Source organism: Lissotriton helveticus, chromosome 12 (assembly GCF_964261635.1).
Source record: "Lissotriton helveticus chromosome 12, aLisHel1.1, whole genome shotgun sequence".
Taxonomy (NCBI): domain Eukaryota; kingdom Metazoa; phylum Chordata; class Amphibia; order Caudata; family Salamandridae; genus Lissotriton; species Lissotriton helveticus.
Window position 1 is genome coordinate 633,855,081 of NC_136073.1, and position 20,510 is coordinate 633,875,590.

The 20,510-nt window shown below is 44.1% G+C and overlaps 1 long non-coding RNA gene across 1 annotated transcript in view; it reads right to left on the reverse strand.

Moving 5' to 3' along the window:
* Positions 1 to 1,971: 1,971 nt before the first annotated feature.
* Positions 1,972 to 20,510, reverse strand: part of LOC144798397 (uncharacterized) — a 36,022-nt gene continuing 17,483 nt past the window's right edge. Inside the window, exon 3 of the long non-coding RNA XR_013603532.1 lies at positions 1,972 to 2,174. This is a non-coding gene — a long non-coding RNA (uncharacterized LOC144798397). The remainder of the gene's footprint in view (positions 2,175 to 20,510) is intronic.

The following is a 20,510-nucleotide window of genomic DNA, read 5'->3' on the forward strand; positions in this document are numbered from 1 at the left end:
CAGAGTACTCGTGTTACCTCACCCACGGAAGCCGGGTGCATAAGTGTCTTTTGATGTCGGGTTTCGTTGTCGATTTCAATGGAGAGCTGCAAAGAAGTGCTGCAGGCGACCAGAGGAAAAGTGTCTGGGTGGATCCAAGGGTGGATCGGAGATCTGAAGAACCTGAAAGCAGAAGGGACAGAGTCTGGGTCAGTTACCAATGACCAGGATGGCGGTGGGAAGCTGCCAGACAATGTTGGGTGATTTCAGGTGAAAAGGTGAAGTTTGTCTCTTCAGCCACGTAGTCCAGGAGGCGTTGACGATGACCAGGAGCTGGATTCGAGCTGTCCCACACAGGATCTAGTTTACTGCAGTGTCGGTATCCGGATTGGACCCAACGATCATTGGCAAACGCAATCCATGCAAGATGTCAAGATTGGCTTCGGTGCAGACCAGCAAGGACTAGGACTCGCTAAGACGCGTCATGCTGAAATGCACAAAGCGGGCCCACGGGACACTCGTGGAGTGTGGGCCTCTGAGCTTCAGCGCAAAAGGTGCTCGGGGATGGAGCTTCAAGCACCCCAATGCACAACTTCAGGATACCTCTGTAAGTAGGCACAGCTTGCAAAATGCAGGATGTCCAGGAGTTCAGGTCCAAACATCTCTCATGTCAGCTATGGGGCTCAGCTTTGCTGGGAGCTCGGGTCAGCTTCAGAGATGTCTAGAAATCTGTGTCCTGTGTCGCAGATTCTTCAGGATCTGGCGGGAGCCTCGAAAATGCAGACTGGCAAAGATGCTGTTGGTGCCTGTTTGAACAGGGTGGTCACTCCTTGACCACAAGGGAGATTTCTTCCGTCTTCCAGTCGATATGGAATGTTGAAGGTCCAAGATATATGTTGCAGAGTTTCATCCAGGGTAATCTAAAGTCCTAGGGACTGAGGTTCTATACTTATAGTAAGTTTAGGGGTTGGACTAACTCTAAGGTCCCTCCTATGGGTGGACCTGGGGAGGGGGTGGTTACACCCCTTCCCCTTTGTCCAGTTTCGCGCCAGAGCTGGGGATGAGTGCCCCAGCAACCGGTTTGAACTGGGAAATGCATGGAGCACTTTGTGTGCCCCAGGCAGTGTCTGAAAAGCATTCACTGAATACAACCCACCCTGCCCCAATACACTAAAGCCTGGACAGAAAACCTATTGTCCAGAGCTCCCCTGCCAGAGTTTCATCCAGCAGCAGGAGGGTAGACTTGTGTCTGTGACAACAGCATCCATTTTGTGATGCTGAGGCTCTGTTTAACTTTAACCGGGTTTACCAGTAACTACATGTCTTCTCCCTCTAGAAGGGTGGAATGCTCCCCCCGCTGCAAGGACTGGCGGGGGGGGGTGTATCATATATGTATGTATATATATGTATATATATGTATATATATATATATATATATATATATATATATATATATATATATATATATATTCCACCACACTCGTTCCCTTTTCGTAAAGAACGACGTCCAGGCCAGCAAATAAGTTAAAAAAACTGGTGTTTTTATTTCACAGCCCACTCAACGCGTTTCGGGAACCACTTCCCTTGCTCACGAGTAATTGTGTCTGTTTACATCCAGCATTTAAAGGTGTGTCATGTGATCTTAGTACACAATAAACATAATCAACAGACTACCATTTCATCTCTTATCTGGAGCTGTGAAGACAGATTCAAAAGTGCTTTTCAGTAGTGCGTGGCAATATAATTATCGAGTTTCATTTTGCAATATACATTGGTAATCACATTGAATAACTTTATAAATTATTGGCATCTGAGTAGAGCACCTAAATTAAATATAAAGGCAGTACAAACAATAGAGTTAAATTGGGTCCAGAATTATCACTGTTGCACCAGGGTCTCTGTGCTTACAGCATATTTATCGCTATTAAGTCATATAACGATACATCATCATACTCATGTGCTTGTGTGTAGTTATGCCCAAGTGGGCTAAAATGTTCGGATGCATCCCTTCCGGTTTGCATGTATCATTCCATTCTACACAATTTGCTCTTGTCAGTCACTAAATAAAGCAAAATCATACGTTGATTCTAGGATCATAGCTCCTTTCCACAGACTGCCACTTGATACATTGCGCCACACACTTTCTGTCTTGACTGAGCTGTCTCACATTCTCCCAAAATTAATGATATCGGTACCTGTAAAAAATAATAAATACAGTGATTATCGGTCATACTAGTGTGTGTTTTATACATTCATACCATTTAAAAACAATGATTCTTTGAAGCAGCTCTGGCTAAATAGGTTTCAATTCAACATTCAATATTTATCCAAGGTGTACCCCTAATGCCTCATCTCCGTTGTGTCCTTGGGGTTGCATAGTATGGTATTTAATTATGAACCTAGACTCCAGCCGTCTGAGTTCTTGCAATCTGTTACCACCTCTCTCTCTTATGGGTACTTGGTATAGTACCACAAATGAGAGAAGATTGCTGTTACTTTGGTGGTGAGAGGCAAAGTGCCTGGCCACTGGGTATTGTTTATCATGATTCTTTATGGCCCTTAGGTGTTGTAAAACCCTGTCTTTGGCCGGTTTAATAGTGCTTCCCACATAAAACTTATTGCAGGGACATCTCAGCGCATAAACCACATATTCCGTCTGACAGGAAACATGTTTCATGATTTTGTAGGGTTCACACATTTCAGATAGCTTGATCTCTTTAGTACTGTGACTGAATCTACACGCTTTACAGCGGCCACAGACAAAGAATCCCTGAACCGGGTTGTCTTTTCTTTTTTTGTTTGTTACCAATGTTTGGCAGACTTTGTCTTTTAGAGGCATCCCTGGAGGCGAAACGCGTCATGGCGGCAGCGCTGGCTTCACGTAATTAAACCACCTTTTGCACCAGCACTTCTGGGTCGACTCTTTGTTGCTGGACACTGTTGGCGAACTGCTTCTTTTTTTGCCAAAGCGACAATATTCGGAATATATATATATATATATATATATAGATATATATATATTCACTGAAAAAACCATAGGTTATAGACCATATATAGTTAGGAATTAGCATTTAAAAAACCTTATTTTACTCACACAAAACCATTGAAATTCCATATATAGTTAGTTGCACTAACTATATATCGCGCACCCGCAATCCACTGCTGATCATGTCACATATTACATCATTCATGACATGGTCAGTGACATCACTGATGACATCACTGATGACATCTCAAATGACATCACTGATGAGATCACTGATGACGTCATCCAGTGACTGTGTGTTTCTGTGAAGTTTAAATATGTTTTACATATTGAAGAATGAGTAGATGTATAAGTGTCTGGACGAAGGATTTAGTAGGTGCATGACTGAATGTATGAGTGAGTGATTAAATGTGTCTCACTGAGTGCATGGGTTAGTGACTAAACTGTCTTAATTTGTGCATCATTATGTCTGTTGTTCTGTAAACTGCTGCATGTGTTGATCATTAGCTATACGAGAGGCTATATGTGTTATTAATTGGTTGCCCAAGTATTTCTATGGCAGATTGAGTTTGTGTGGGGGTGGCTGGAAGTTGTGTGACTCTATGCATAGATGTGTGAGCAGTTTATTCACTAGGTGTATGAGTTCAAGACTGCATGTGGAAACAGCTACATGGGCAGTTGACTGTGTGCATGAGTGTATTGATGAGTGAATGGATATCTCAATGCTACATGTCATAGTAAGTACATATGTTAAACACAGTACATGTGAGAGTTGGCATATATAAATAACTGTGCATGAGAGCCACTGAATGAGTGAGTGGTTGTATCGATCATTGTGAACTTGTATCAGGGATTGTATAAGAGAGTAAATATGTGTTAGTATATGTTTCAATAAGTAAGGTGTGTTTAACTGTATAGTTGAAGAAATGGAGGTGAGATTGTTTCTTTGCATGACTGACTGGGTGTGTGAGTAACTCCATGGATGAGTGGCAGTGTGTGAGTGTCTGTATACACTGAGTGTATCTAAGGTTATATTAGAGTCTGAAGAGGTTTATCGTATTAGCACAAGAATGATGTCAAATGAGATGTCATCAGTGATGTCATCAGTGATGTCATTTGAGATGTCATCAGTGATGTCACTGACCATGTCATGAATGATGTAATATGTGACATGATCAGCAGTGGATTGCGGGTGCGCGATATATAGTTAGTGCAACTAACTATATATGGAATTTCAATGGTTTTGTGTGAGTAAAATAAGGTTTTTTAAATGCTAATTCCTAACTATATATGGTCTATAACCTATGGTTTTTTCAGTGAATTTTCAAGGTTTTGTAAATGCTAATTCCTAACTATATATGGTCTATAACCTATGGTTTTTTCAGTGAATTTCAATGGTTTTTTATTAGCAAATATCATAAGCTGTCGAATGTCAAGTACGTGGTAAGTGAAAACATTTTCGTGTTTATGCACACTGATCTGCTTTGAATGGTGCCCCCCCCCCCTCATTTCTATTAGGAGTACTCTCTCTTTGCAGATAGTGAAAGGTAGTTAACGCAGGCCTTTGCCCCCGTTGTAATCCGTCGTGCCTGCTTCTCTCTCCATTTGATTGATTGTTATCCAAGTATTTACTATTTTAGAATTAGTTCTCTTTGGTTCATTCTCTATTTACAAACAAACACAGAGTCGCAATACTCTGTTTAGTCTTTGCAGATAACGAAAAATCGTGTAAAAAAAAAGAAAAGGAATCGAGCAAAATCAGTAGGCCACTAATGGGATCTCTTTTTGACCTCGCTAAAATAGAAACATTAGGAACAACCCCTCATGACAAATACAAAACTAGTGAGATGAACTGAACTCCACACAATGATGGCTGCAAAACAGCTCGGCTCCGCCACCCACCCCGCCCAAAATAACGATAAAGAGCGGCTGCCATGATTGGTTGCGGAATGGCCACGACGGAGCTACGAAATGGTGCTGCTCTCATGCTAACCCCAGCTTCAGTCTGAAACATCCAGAAACACTGTAGACTACCAATTCGATCAGTTCCGGTAGCGCCCCAATGTAACCCGGTAGAGAAGAACTAGCCCTCCCCTCTTTGACTGATGGTTCTTGTTGCCTGTCCCTTCTGTTGTCATTTAACAGAACTATTTAGCCTGCTGAAAGGGGTTGTGTTTCGACCGCTGGTTGGTGGAGACATTTTGACTATATTCTGGACCTGCGTTGTCGCGTAATGCGTCATATGACGCGCCGCGTTAGCGCATCCGGAAGTCATCCGGGGCGCGCAGCGCGTAACGTAAGCATAACAAGTCATGTGACTTGTTAATAAAACTTTTCATTGTTTCATTTTACTTTTCTCATTCTAATGATGAAAGCCTTGGTCATATCACCTAAAAATTACGCTTTTAATTACTTCCGAACATAATTTTTTCTTAAATATATGTTATAATGTTCCAGGCTAATGTACTTTCCCGGAAATTTTACAACTGTCCTGCAAGTAAAATATATTCTTTTTTCGAGAAAAAGAGCGTTTCTTCGTCCCATGACGGAGCCGTTGAGCAAAAGAGGGTCGACCTGCTGTCTTAGTCGCCGATACGCCTGAATATGAGATTCTTATAGATCACTTTATGTTGCAGGAATAGAAAACACAACAGCCCTTGACCATTTATCTTTACTGCGTTCCTTCGTATTATACCTTTTACCCTTCATGTAATTGGTCTGCTTTATTTCACTTGCCTTTTAATGATTCTAAAACAGTGACTATTATTAAAAACTTTACCAATGTATATACTACTACCATGTTTTCTTTTAAAAACCTTTATTGTGAAAATTTCATTATACAAATACGAGCCTATAACCACGTGGGCCTGCCACGGAGCAAACTGTAATCGTATATGATGAATAGACATTTACACTGTAGAGGAACGTAACGGGCGGGCCATTAGGTTGCAAGAACTAAGGTGTCTAACAGTTACGGAATCGGTGGACGTACATTTTATAATTAAAATACGACAGGGCCAGTTACAATAAAATTATCTAGATATACATTTGCGGGCAAGTACCATGGGTGACGTTAATTCGAACTTTCAACAGTACAGTAATCAATAACACATCAGAACTTAATATCAATAGGGATGTCGAAATATTCAATCAATTCTCGTCCCCGCCCGCCATGTGCTTCAAAACTGCATACGTATCTCGTGATTTCAAGGTTCTGCAACCAGTACACAACAAGGAGTTACGAGTCCCATTTATTCCGGCGCCATTTTGGGCGAGGACGGGCAGGTCCAGGATATAGTCAAAATGTCTCTACCAACCATCGACTATGATGATGTTCATATGCTGTATTTATTAGAGTAACACTCATCTGTCCACATGAAATTAATTTACCACAATCTAAACATGTCATTTTAATCTTTCCAAAGTTCTTCTAAATATTTGGGACCGTTTCCCTTGCCTCTGAAGCTCTCAGTGCCACTTCTTTGATGAATGTACTAGCAGGTCAGGGGTTCTCCTCCAAATCTCTCTTTTATGCAGCACTATAATTAATTGGTGCCACCTCTCCATATGACGATGCATGGTATAGTTACCACAACTATATTTTTTTTCGGTTCCTCTGGAGAGTTCATCGTGGCAGATGAAGCGTGTAACGTACCGGGCATTTACCTTTTTTTGCATGTACAGGAAAGGAAAAAAAAATCGAGCGTCCAAGTTCTAAGGTGTCCCAGGGCCATTTTAGTGGACCAGGCCCAAATCCAAAGAACAGGCCGCCATTTTGAGAGTCCTCTTGCAGCCGCCTGTCGCTGTAGCATCAAGAGCAGCCGAAACTCAGCTGAATGGCAACTGAAACGGTAAATGGGCGCCCCACTACATTTCAGCATTGTAGGATGACCACACCAGTACAGCAACTTGCTAGACATCACCTCGGTGCCATCCGGATCTCGGCGCCCCACTGCAGATGAAGAGCCTCTCAACTATGAAACCACCACGGTGACATCCGGATCTTGGCGCGTTGTGCTGCCTTCGGCCTATTCGCACATCGGTCCGCTACTGACGCCATCTCACAGGCTAATGGGGTGACCCACGCCGGGTTTCAGCATTGTAGGATGACCACACCAACTTGCTAGACATCACCTCGGTGCCATCCGAATCTTGGCATCTCAACGCCTAGTGGTATCTTCCATACAGAAAATATTGTTACGCTGCCTTTGGCCCCATTCGCACATCAGTCCGCAACTTAGACATCACCTCGGTGCCATCCGGATCTTGGCATCTCAGCGCCTTGTGGTGTCAGTCAGAAAATATTGTTGCGCTGCCTTTGGCCCCATTCGCACATCAGTCCGCTACTGACACCATCTCACAGGCCAATAGGGCGCCCCACGCCGACTTTTACCATTGTACGATGGCCACACCAGTGGCACAACTTGCTAGACATCACCTCGGTGCCATCCGAATCTTGGCATCTCAACGCCTAGTGGTATCTTCCATACAGAAAATCTTGTTACGCTACCTTTGGCCCCATTCGCACATCGGTCCGCAACTTAGACATCACCTCGGTGCCATCCGGATCTTGGCATCTCAGCGCCTTGTGGTGTCTTCTACTCCGAAAATATTGTAGAAAATATTGTTGCGCTGCCTTTGGCCCCATTCACACATCAGTCCGCTACTGACACCATCTCACAGGCCAACAGGGCGCCCCACGCCGACTTTTACCATTGTACGATGGCCACACCAGTGCCACAACTTGCTAGACACCACCTCGGTGCCATCCGGATCTTGGCATCTCAGCGCCTTGTGGTGTCTTCAAATCAGAAAATATTGTTGCGCTGCCTTTGGCCCCATTCGCACATCGGTCCGCTACTGACGCCATCTCACAGGCCAACGGGGCGCCCCACGCCGACTTTCAACATTGTAGGATGGCCACAGAAGTGCGACAACTTACTAGACACCACCTCGGTGCCATCCGGATCTTGGCGCGTTGTGCTGCCTTCGGCCTATTCGCACATCGGTCCGCTACTGACGCAAACTCACAGGCCAACGGGGCGCCCCACGCCGACTTTCAGCATTGTAGGATGGCCACACCAGTGCGGCAACTTGCTACACACCACCTCGGTGCCATCCGGATCTTGGAATCTCAGCGCCTAGTGGTGTCTTCTATTCCGAAAATATTGTTGCGCTGCCTTCGGCCCCATTCACACATCGATCCGCTACTGACACCATCTCACAGTCCAACGGGGCGCCCCACGCCGACTTTCAGCATTGTAGGATGGCCACACCAGTGCGGAAACTTACTAGACACCACCTCGGTGCCATCCGGATCTTGGCGCGTTGTGCTGCCTTCGGCCTATTCGCACATCGGTCCGCTACTGACGCAAACTCACAGGCCAACGGGGTGCCCCACGCCGACTTTCAGCATTGTTGGATGGCCACACCAGTGCGGCAACTTACTAGACACCACCTCGGTGCCATCCGGATCTTGGCGCGTTGTGCTGCCTTCGGCCTATTCGCACATCGGTCCGCTACTGACGCAAACTCACAGGCCAACGGGGCGCCCCACGCCGACTTTCAGCATTGTTGGATGGCCACACCAGTGCGGCAACTTACTAGACACCACCTCGGTGCCATCCGGATCTTGGCGCGTTGTGCTGCCTTCGGCCTATTCGCACATCGGTCCGCTACTGATGCAAACTCACAGGCCAACGGGGCGCCCCACGCCGACTTTCAGCATTGTAGGATGGCCACACCAGTGCTGCAACTTGCTGGACACCACCTCGGTGCCATCCGGATCTTGGCGCATTGTGTTGCCTTCGGCCTATTCGCACATCGGTCCGCTACTGACGCCGCCTCACGTGCCAACGGGGCGCCCCACGCCGACTTTCAGCATTGTAGGATGGCCACACCAGTGCGGCAACTTGCTACACACCACCTCGGTGCCATCCGGATCTTGGAATCTCAGCGCCTAGTGGTGTCTTCTATTCCGAAAATATTGTTGCGCTGCCTTCGGCCCCATTCACACATCGATCCGCTACTGACACCATCTCACAGTCCAACGGGGCGCCCCACGCCGACTTTCAGCATTGTAGGATGGCCACACCAGTGCGGCAACTTACTAGACACCACCTCGGTGCCATCCGGATCTTGGCGCGTTGTGCTGCCTTCGGCCTATTCGCACATCGGTCCGCTACTGACGCCGCCTCACGTGCCAACGGGGCGCCCCACGCCGACTTTCAGCATTGTAGGATGGCCACACCAGTGCTGCAACTTGCTGGACACCACCTCGGTGCCATCCGGATCTTGGCGCGTTGTGTTGCCTTCGGCCTATTCGCACATCGGTCCGCTACTGACGCCGCCTCACGTGCCAACGTATTTTCTCCGCATTTTACACCCTATGCCGCATAACAGGTCATGTGACTTGTTTATAAAACTTTTCATTGGTTCATTTTACTTTTGGTTTCCTAATGATGGAAGGCTTGATCATGTGACCTAAAAACAACACTTTTCATTGGATGAAAACTTTTTTATTTCCCAAACGATGAAAGCCCCACCTTGTTTCTGGATGTTTCAGACTGAAGCTGGCGTCAGCATGAGAGCACCACCATCTCGTAGCTCAGTCGTGGTCATTCCGCGAGCAATCATGGCAGCCGCTCCCCACCAGAAGCCTGCAGGAGTCGGAGCCCCCAAAACTTTTGATGAATTCTCAAGGCGGAGGGGACGCTTTCGAGAATGGGGTCCAAGACCTAGCAGACAAGCGTCCGATTTCCAAGGTGTCCCAGGGCCATTTCAGTGGACCAGGCCCAAAAAGGAAACAGCCTGCCGCCATTTTGAGAGTCCTGTGACAGCCGCCTATCGCTGCACCGCAAGAGTGGGCGCAACTCAGCTGAATTGCGGCTTTTGACACAGTGGACCAAAAACGGACGGAATGGCAACTGAAACGGTAAAGGGGCGCCCCACTACAACAGATGACACTCCACCTGGAGAGGCCCGTTCACCGCCTCCCCCGGGGCGCCCCGCGCCGTTATTCGGAGCAGCATTGTAGGATACCAAAACCAGTGCGGCAACTTACTGGACATCACCTTGGTGCCATCGTTCTGCTGCCTTGGAACTATTCGCGCAACAGTTTGCTACTGATGACCCACCCCCCGCGACGCCCCATGCCGTTATTTGCTGGGTGGCAACTTACTAGACATCACTTTAGTGTCATCTAGATTTCAGCGCGTTCTGCTGCCTTGGAACTATTCGCACAACAGTTTGCTACTGATGACCCACCCCCCGCGACGCCCCACGCCGGAAATCTGGACGTTGTGCTGCGTTGGGACTATTCGCACAGCCGACCGCTACTTCGTTGTTTTTCCCTAAAAATGTTTATATGTTATTACTATTTTTGTTTTCTTGTATATATTTATAAATTATTAAAGTTTTATAATCTTACTACTTTGTCGGAGTGCTATATATTTTTAATGTGACACATAATTGTAAAAACTTTGATGTACAAAGAGTCATCCCTGGAATCTTCCGCTTCAGGCTCGGTCCCCTCCCCAATCACAATACAGGATGGTTTTCAGATAATAGCAACGCTTCTGCTGTGACGGATCTCATCGAGTGTGGGCCTTGATCTACTATAACTCCTTTGAAGAGGGGTGATTCTTTACAGCTGTGGCCATAAACTACATCTGCAGGGCTAGCTGATACCCTAGGACCAGCCTGGACAATCGGACACAGAGGAAAAGGAGTGTCAGAGGGTGCGGTAGTGAATAGGGCGAAAGGGAGGTGTCGGGCGGGCACAGGGTGTGATTCTCAGGGAAGAGCAGCGCAGATGGGGGGAGGTTTATTACCCATGCATAAGACAGAGAGCGGGGGTGACCACTGCCTGGGGGAGATGCTTGCGAGGGTGGGGAGCCATGCTAAGGATCGACAGCGTGCACAGAGTGGGTCTGGTCAAGGCATCTAAAATGGCTGCCGTGCACGACAAAAGTGTGGCATTTGAAAAAAGACAAGATGGCGCAGACAATGTTTTTCAACACTTCCTGATTTCCTTCGAATCGAACGTTAACAGACGTTGGGGCATATTACCAAAGTTAAGCGATATTTATCCCTAACGATGCTTAGCAACGATTTTTTTACCGTCAGAAATTATCGCAGATAAACCTTGCTATTATCAAGGTTTATCGGAAATACGATAAAAAACGACCGCAATGCATTAATATCGCTGAAAACTCAGCGATATTCATGCATTACCGAGCTAATGCTCTTAGCCATGTTATCCACCTCCCATTGGATAACATGGCTAAGAACTGCTCAGGGCAGGTGGTAGCTTTTGGAGATATTCGCGCTTATCTCGAATATTTCCAAAAGTTGATAATAGGAGATAGCGATGTTAGCGACTGTTTCCAGTCGCTAACATCTTGGCATGCCCACTTTGCATGTCATTAGTGATAAATATCACTCACATGCAAAGTGGGGCCCAAGATGGTCGCTATATTCTACTAGCCGTCGCTAACTGGTGTTAGCAACAGCTAGGTAATACACATATAATTTTATCTCCGCGAAGCGGAGCGCTGTTACAGATATATATCTTGTTTCTGAACGTTAATTTCTCAAAATGCACTGAAGCACATATATTGAGACCTAGCAAAGGCACATCGGGCTACCAGTCCCTACAATTTTGCCAAGTTTCGTGCAAATCCATTCAGCTGTTCGATCCTACCGAGAGACAAGATGGCGGCCGCTACGGACTGTTTGGAATGTTTACAGACACCGGAGAGCCAATCAGCTTCGCTTCGCAAAGCTCCGTAACGCGAAAAGTACGCGAAGCGGTGCGCTGTTACAGATATATATCTTTTTTTGAACGTTAATTTCTCAAAATCCACTGGAGCACATATATTGAGATCTAGCAAAGGCACATCGGGCTACCAGTCCCTACAATTTTGCCAAGTTTCGTGCAAATCCATTCAGCTGTTCGATTATTATTATTTTTTTTTTTTTTGCCCCGCGGGGCCCTTTTAAAACCTCCACATCAAACCTAGGGGGTGAGCGACAATGTACTATGCCCCCTTATGGTCATTTGCCCCTTCGCTTTGGCCTCCTCTTGTCTCTCGATCCTACCGAGAGACAAGATGGCGGCCGCTACGGACTGTTTGGAATGTTGACAGACGCCGGAGAAACAATCAGCTTCGCTTCACAAAGCTCCGTTGCGCGTAAAGTACGCGTCCTGGGACGCTGCCAGGTCCGCTGTTACAGATATATATCTTTTTTTAAACGTTAATTTCTCAAAATCCACTGGAGCACATATATTGAGACCTACAAAAGGCACATCGGGCTACCAGTCCCTACAATTTTGCCAAGTTTCGTGCAAATCCATTCAGCCGTTCGGGCTAAAAGTGAGGCCAACCGCCCTATGGAAAACTCAATGTTAAAAACACGTTTTGGGACCCCCCTTTTTTCTCGGCCCCCCCTTGACGAACCCCCCCCAAATTTTCAAGGGCTGCTCAGAAACAAAATGTGCCATTTTCCTGAACATTTCAGCCAATTCCATCCACAAACGCCAAAGTTATTAGACATAGAATTTTCAAAAAACCCATAGAGAAAAAATCCTAACTATATATACCTACTGGTGACCGCCAGTAGGTAATATATATATATATATATATATATATATATATATATATATATATATATATATATATATATTCACTGAAAAAACCATAGGTTTCAGGCCTTATATAGTTAGGAATTAGCATTTAAAAAACCTTTGAAATTCACTCAAAAAACTATAAGTTTTAGGGGTGTGATAGTTGGCTGGACATTTCACTAATACAAAGCCATTGAAATTCCTCCTATATAGTTAGTTGTACTAACTATATTTCGCGCACCCGCAATCCACTGCTGATGATGTCCCATATTACATCATTCATGACATGGTCAGTGACATCACTGATGACATCTCAAATGACATCACTGATGACATCATCCAGTGAATGTGGTTTGCTTCGTTATTTAAATATGCATTATATATATAGCAATTTACATTGAAGAATGAGTGGATATATAAAAATAAATATTTGGATGGAGGATTTAGTAGCAGTGTAATTGACTGTTTACTTTAACAATTTATAGTGTCTCACTAAATATAGAGGATACTGACTAAACTGTGTGAATATCTGTATCACTTTGTCAGTTGTTGTGTAAACTGGTTCTCCAGTTGGTTACTAGCTATGTGAAAGTCTATATTAGTTATCGATTAGTTAACTGAGTATTTGTATGGGAGAGTGAATGTATGTGTGGTTCGGTGGGGGTGCATGACTGCCCACAGATGTGTGAATAGTGGCTTCAGTAGATATATGAAGTTAAAACTACATGTTCTAACAGTTGTTTGGATGAGTGAATATCTTTATGGGTGTGGTGATGAGCAAATATATTTCTCAATGGTACATGTCCAACAAACTAAAAAAATAAAAGGCAGTGTATGTGTCAGTTGTTTTACATAAATAAGTATACATAAGACTCAATGATTGTGTGAGTGACTATATGGATAACTGTATACTTGTAATAATGATTTTATAATACACTAAGTATGACTTACTATCTAAATGAATAGATGAAGTGGTGTTTGTATAAGTGTGTAGCTAAGTAAGTATGTAAGTATGATCCATTGTTTGCATAAGTGAGTAGGATAACTTCATATGTGAATAGGTTGTGTGCTGGTGTCTAATGTTGATATATGTGTATAAGTATTTTTGATAGTGTTCTATTGTTCATTGACAACATGTATGAGTGAATCTACAGGTAAGTGATTAGATGTGTGTATACATCTAGGAATCAGTGAGTGGGTTTTTAGATACTTGTGTTGCTGTGTCAATGGATTCAAATATGATACTCTGTATTTTACAAAGAGTGATGAAAGATTTTACTAGTGTATGAAAAGGTGTATGTGATTGTCACGTGAATGATGTCAAGTCAAGTCAAGTCAAACAAGCTTTATTCGACGATTGTCATAAAAGCAAACTGGACATATAAATACAAGTTTAGGTAAAATTATACATATTTACATTTAAAAGTTTAGATAAAATTATACCACGTCTGAGCATATCCTTTCCACATAGGGCGAACAGCAAAACACACAAGATGATGGACGGAATGTTGCACATTGGCAAAACATTCACCCCCAGTCACAGATCTGGGTTTAATCCATCGTTATTTTGCTCACCACGCCACCCCAGTTCAGACATGGCCATATGCAAATCAGTCTTGACCCTGTGCCTCATGGGAACAGTCCAGCCGGAACTGCCAAGCCATGTCTTCCCTGGACCGGAATCAAGCATCCTAAGACTGGTTTCTCGCTATCAGCCATCATCAGCCAGGATAGCTTGACTCCAGTGTCATAGTGAGCACGGTACCCACGTCTGGGCATACCCTTCCCACATAGGGCGAACGGCAAAACACACAAGATGATGGACGGAATGTTGCACATTGGCAAAACATTCAACCCCAGTCACAGATCTGGGTTTAATCCATCGTTATTTTGCTCACCATGCCACCCCAGTTCAGACATGGCCATATGCAAATCAGTCTTGACCCTGTGCCTCATGGGAACAGTCCAGCCCGAACTGCCAAGCCATGTCTTCCCTGGACCGGAATCAAGCAACCTATGACCGGTTTCTGGCTATCAGCCGTCATCAGCCAGGATAGCTTGACTCCAGTGGCATAGTGAGCACGGGACCCACGTCTGGGCATACCCTTCCCACATAGGGCGAACAGCAAAACACACAAGATGATGGACGGAATGTTGCACATTGGTAAAACATTCACCCCCAGTCACATATCTAGGTTTAATCCATCGTTATTTTGCTCATCACGCCACCCCAGTTCAGACATGGCCATATGCAAATCAGTCTTGACCCTGTGCCTCATGGGAACAGTCCAGCCTGAACTGACAAGCCATGTCTTCCCTGGACCGGAATCAAGCATCCTAGGACCGGTTTCTGGCTATCAGCCGTCATCAACCAGGATAGCTTGACTCCAGTGGCATAGTGAGCACTGACTCGACTACATCAAAGTTCCCATCAAAAATTTCAATTTTTGCTGTTTGGTTTAAAAAACATTTTTTATACCTCCTTGGACTTACATTTGGCTAAGGCTCTTTTTCAATTTTTTTATTCATGTCAATTGGATTTGTGGTGTATTTTTTCCGTTTTGTTAATGGCCGCTATGTTAAAGAAAGAACTTCAATTACACTAATTGATTGAACTTTGGCTTCCCACTCCTCCTCTCATATCAGGGACCTAACTTTTGTTAACATCGTAGCTTGGCCCGTATTAGATGGGATTGTATGGAATGCTGTTAAATTTCAGATCCACGGCCCCATAGAGGTTATTAATGTTCCCAATATAGTATGTGTTTCAGTGGGGGATGTGGTTAAACAAAATATACGCTCTGATGATTGGGATGTCCAGGCCGTAGAGGCTCTGTTTTCTGATTTGAAATATTATACTGCTTTTGATGCTGAAGATTTGTATTTAGACTCAGCCAACTATGCTGTTTTTTTTTGTTACCAACATTATGGCAATCATTTTCTGCACAAAGCAAACACATTTAGGAATGTGGTCAATTACACACAATGGGAACATTGTCCAGCTCCCGTTGTGGGCAGCTCAAAAACTCTTTTGAAAAAGTTTACATATTTTACTGATTTTAATCAATCTAATCCTGATGCATTTTATTTTAAGATGACTCCTAAGTCCTGTTCCAAAGTTAGACTCACCCACACTAAATTACTATATTCTAAGTCCTTTCTTGACCAATTAGCAATCAGGCGCTATGAACTGTGGAAAGATACTATTGATCTTAAATCTGTTTGGGATTCTAAGGGTTGGGAGGTACAAGGCACCGAGGCTTTGCATCGTGCATGTCTCATCCCGAACCATATGTTGTTTTTGAATTTGACTATTTCACAAACCACCTGCTTTGGATTGGCTGCGTCTAAACAATTAAATGCTCCTTATACAGTCTCTGATACTAAATTCGTCTTTTAACATTTCCAGTTTTGATCCCCAAGGTTGGTTGTAATGGCAAAAAAGTTCAGATTTATGGCAACATTGTTTTCTGGGACTGGCCCCTGGCTATACACAGGTTAGTGTGGATCTCCGTTTTGAGAGTGACCATACTGTTACTACCTATTCAGTAGGCAAATTATGTTAAAATTGGTTTCAACATTCCACCTTAGGGTGAGTTAAACTCCATTTGTCCAAATTAACTGAAGATGTTGATCCGAATAATTTTGTTAAAGGCCCTGCAGGAGGCAGGTCAAAGAGATGGATTGATGGATTGTATGCTGTTTACAACGAAGTTTGGAAACTATCTCAAATAGAAGCAGCTTCTAGATTGCGTGCAATTGACCAGCCGAATTTAGAAAAAGTGCTTGCAGTTGTTGATAACAGCATTAACACCCTTTCTTCCAGAATCTACACATTGAATAATATTGTTTCATCTGTTGTTGATATAGTACCGGATGAAGTGTCTGTTTTGTACCATGGCCAAAATCAATTACGTTCCATTATGCAATATGCTTGGACATTACAAACGTTAAAGGCTGGTAAAGTGCCTTGGGACTACATGAATACCTCTTCTCTATTTTTACCCTTTCATTTGACTGTGAAGCAACAATTCATGTCTATGTAGGATGCTGCGTATTCACTTTTGCCTATTGAAAAGTTAGAACCATTGCCTTTTTCTTTTGCCGAATATGATTCAGCTGTATGGCTCATTCATGGGTTAATAACACTGCCTTTTCCCCTATTTAAATTTGATTCATGTATGAAGTATTATGCCATAGGCAGATATGAACCTTTGAGTAGCGCTTATCTCCATGAGGTTTGGTCTCTGCCATTCACCTATAGGTGACTGAGGGAGGGTAAAGAAGTTTATTTGAATGGTGAGGATTGCACTTCAACACCTGATCACTCATTAGTTTGCAGGAACATCCAATAGCACGGCTCTTGCAATTCGGATGCACCAAACTTAGCCTGCATTTTAAAAGGGAATGCTGTCCCGACCATGACTCCGACGTTCACGTTGCTAGCAAACTGTAGTTATTTGCTTTTAGATAATGAAGATTGCTGTGGTATGCTGGCAGGGATTCCGTACATTCTGACTATCTCCCAACGTGTAGTTTGTTGCAAGAATGTCCTATTCCCTCCTCCGCATGGGAAGCTCGATGTATCCATCTGGCCTTCCATTCCGACCTTGAAAGCAGAGTTCAACAAGAAGAGTCGAATAAGGGCTCTTTTGTCTCAAAAAGAAGTCGCTTTTACTTATTCGCGTGAAACATTTGTCCTTCACGTGGCAAACACTCGCACTGAGGTGCATGCCCTTTTAAACACTGATCTCCCCCTGCATTTCGGTGCCTTGATTCACACTGTCTTCAATGCCTCGTCGACCACGGGCTTGGTGCACTTGTTTAAAATAGTAAGTTCTGGCCTTGTGACCTCATTCCAAACTATATTTGGTGTGATACCGGCATTTTTTCATTCAATTTTTTCCAGCCTCTTTGGCGGTTTGCCGTTAATTTTCGCCTTGGCTGCCAATATACTGCTGTTGATTTGCTTGCTCAAAAAAGGCTGCACAATCTGTGACACGACAACCTGTCCCGGCTGCTCCAGCTTCATAACCGGATGCTTGAATACTATGGAACGCTACCCCTGGCTACCTTGAGTGTGGCATATGGATTATCTTTTCAGTTTTTGTACTTTACATGCGTGCAGCCTGTTTTCTATTGCCTGGATTGTGGTTTTGAATGGGTTCTGGATTTGTGTCTCCGCAATACGGTGTCTCCTAACCCGGACTATGATCTACTAATGGGACCCTTAGTTGCTCATGAGTTAGACGGTATTGTAAGGTACAACAAGGAGCATGTGGTGGTATTTTTGCAGGTGAGGAGACTTTCCAAGATTTTACTGCCTCCCCTCCCCCTGTGTGAAATGTTATAGGTACCCTTGGGAAATTTCGATCAAAAACAGAAGGTATAGAGATTCCTGCTATGAAATCTGAGAGCACTAACATTTGCTAAATGAAGGGTGGCAGTGGATCAGATGAATGGGACAGGGAAAGGATACTGTTATATCCTACTTACTCGTATAACATGTACTCTAGCCCTGCTGCCTCTAGCTGTTCAGCCAGAGTGTGACTTGGACTTAGAAAGTTGGTGTGCCTGTGATGCGTGGAATGCCTGAGTGTCTGAGTGGGATGAATGTGGCAGTTAGAGATGGGCTGAGCAGCTAGACTGGCTGCTCCTGGTGGGGCTGGTACCACACTCAACATATTTTTGGCGACGAGCGGACTTGAACCCTAAAGACTCTTGGTACAGCAAAGAAACAAAAAAACTAAGGAAATACAAGAGATACCAAGAGATCCTACAAGCAACTACATCTACAAAGAAAGTATTTCCAGGCAAGCCAGCCCCAGCCCCACCAGTGTCCTTCCAATGGACAGCCCCAACGAGCAGGGCCCCCACAACTGACACTACAGCCTGGGAATACTACAGCAACAGTGAGTTGGAGGAGTAGTTAAACTACAACCGCGTTGGTGTTCCAGCCACAAAAAGATTTACAGTGAGTTGAAGGAGGAGTTCAACTACAGCCACATCTGGTGTTCCGGCCACATGGTAACGTACAAAAGTGTTTGTGAGTTGGATGGGTAGCCTCTCTACAACCAGGTGTTGGTGTTCCAGCCACATTGCGTTAAAGTGCCCTCAGTGTCTTTAAGGTTAAGGCACAATTTGGAATTTATACTCAAAAGATGTAAGAGCATACAGCGTGCTGTGGATGCACTGATGGAGAAAGGTTGGTGCAAGATTGACTGTTGCAGTGATTTAAAGAAACCTTCCACAGCTATCTTCAAAGACCATAGTGACTGGGATAAAGAAATCTTCCACTGCTATCTTCAAAGACCATAGTGACTGGAGTAAAGAAATCTTCCACTGCTATCTTCAAAGACCATAGTGACTGGGGTAAAAAAATCTTCCACTGCCATCTTCAAAGACCACAGTGACTGAGAAAATGAAACCTTTTGGTACACTTGTTATGTGTTTTCCTCAAGAAGTCACAAATGTCTGCGTGCAGAGTCTGCACAGAAGGAATATTTAGAACTCCCTAACTGCCGTTTGTGGCATGATGTAAGTTCCATCTCGTGAGTATTGCATGGGCCACATATTACTGCCAACGTGTGTACGTCCAGGTGGTCAAATAGGAGTAGTAGGTTGAGATCTTTGCTGACATTTGAACCTGCGTGACTGGGCTGTTTGTGTAATGGGCCATTTTTACATGCTAGTTTAGCGCAATGATATATTTTTAAAGCATGTATGAAGATTTTTTTTGTCACACGTCCTCGTGATTTCGTCTGTGGAAATACTGCGCACTTCTAAATTGATGCAGGCAGTTTACTTGGATTTCAAAATCAAAACCATGGTGCGCGCACCTCACCGTTATCTCGTTGTGGCACGGGTCTCCTGTGAGAGCTTCTGTTACGTCTGCTGCAGCATGGTGTTTCTTAGCTGCATTTGGACGTTTTCCAGCTTCTGCTTGCTGTGAGCCACCCGGCATGAAGCGGATAGCGTGCCACCATCTTGCGGCTGGCATGCTCCATCTGGTGATTGTATTTCTTTCGTTACTGCCAACCAGGCTGTGTTTGTTGGTTTTTGTAAAGTTTCTACCAGACGTCAGGCAGACTACAAACAAAGAAGAGGATTTGGAAACTTTTGGGGAACTTTCTTATGGTATGTGTGCTTGCTTGGTTTTTTTTTAAAGTATTTTTACAACGAGCAGAACTACGTGTGGTTTCAAAGACTTTGGACTCTTTTGGTGGGTTTTTGGCTTCCGGTATCACGGTGGTAACATTAATATGGTTTTGGTTTTGTCTAGCACATTTCTTTTACGAGCTTATTAACACTTTTCTCCACAACCTGATTGGGGCGTCGTTTGGGAGACTTTTTATTCCTTACACTTTCCACATGTTTGTTTTTAAGCGTCACGGTGGGTTTTTGGAGGCATATTCCGTTTCATGTATGTCGGAACCTTTGCTACTATTAGAACAGTATTGAACAATTAGCTGTTATCTAAAATTCGGTTTAGTCTACATTATACCATACATTATGCAAGCACCATGGTCAATGCCTCGCTTTACAGGTTATGGTGAATTTTTCGGGATGATCCAATTGATACACATATATTCTTTTTCATACAAACTTTTGGTCTCTGTTGTGATTTTACATGCTTGAAATTGTAATGTGTTTATTATTTTGCTTTGTCATTGTTTGAGCTTTTGCTCTACATGCTTCTTCTGTACCAAAGTATGTATTTATGGCGACGCACACTTTACCTGTGTTCCCACTGTGCAGCACAACTCGGGTGAGAGGTCGCTCACCGGCGTGCCACGTGTGGGCTTTCTAGTTTGCCTACAGCATGATGTTATTATGTTTTAGTATTCTAATTACTTAGAGTTTAAGATGTCTCTTTTTCAGCATTTTTTGGAGTCGTGATGCCACAGGTCTACATTT